The sequence below is a fragment of the Micropterus dolomieu genome, linkage group LG17, assembly GCF_021292245.1.
Source record: "Micropterus dolomieu isolate WLL.071019.BEF.003 ecotype Adirondacks linkage group LG17, ASM2129224v1, whole genome shotgun sequence".
Lineage (NCBI taxonomy): Eukaryota > Metazoa > Chordata > Actinopteri > Centrarchiformes > Centrarchidae > Micropterus > Micropterus dolomieu.
The window spans coordinates 37,075,737-37,076,688 of record NC_060166.1 but is presented as its reverse complement, the minus strand read 5'-3'; positions in this window follow the sequence as shown (position 1 = coordinate 37,076,688).

Below are 952 nucleotides of genomic sequence, written 5' to 3'. Positions count from 1 at the left end.
AAGAGAGGAGAGGCACAGAATCCACGTTGCTTGAAGTCCAGTGTGAAGTTTCCACAGTCAGTGATGGTTTGGGTGCCATGTCATCTGCTGGTGTTGGTCCACTGTGTTTTCTGAGGTCCAAGGTCAACGCAGCCGTCTACCAGGAAGTTTTAGAGCACTTCATGCTTCCTGCTGCTGACCAACTTTATGGAGATGCAGATTTCATTTTTCAACAGGACTTGGCACCTGCACACAGTGCCAAAGCTACCAGTACCTGGTTTAAGGACCATGGTATCCCTGTTCTTAATTGGCCAGCAAACTGGCCTGACCTTAACCCTACAGACCCTACGCTAGACCCAACAATGCAGAAGAGCTGAAGGCCACTATCAGAGCAACCTGGGCTCTCATAACACCTGAGCAGTGCCACAGACTGATGGACTCCATGCCACGCCGCATTGCTGCAGTAATTCAGGCAAAAGGAATCTGAATTTGGGATTTTCATAAGTTTTCAGTTTTAATCATCACAATTAAATGAAATAAACATTTGAAATATATCATTCTGTGTGTAATGAATGAATATAATATCCAAGTTTCACTTTTTGAATGGAATTACTGAAATAAATAAACTTTTTGATGATATTCTAATTATATGACCAGCATCTGTAGGTCTATAGTTGGCTAAAACATCCGGATCAAGTTTGGGCTTTTTCAGAAGAGGTTTAATTACAGCTACTTTAAAGTACTGTGGTACATAGCCTGTTGATAAAGATAGATTGATCATATCTAGTATAGAGGTGCTGACTAAGGGTAAAACATCTTTAAGCAGCCTAGTCGGGATGGGGTCTAAGAGGCAGGTTGATGGTTTAGATGAAGAAATTATTGAAGTTAGTTGGTAAAGATTGAGGGAAGCAAAACAGTCTAAACATGTATCTGGTTCTACAGCTGTTTCTAAGGTTCCTGAGTTAAGAGATAA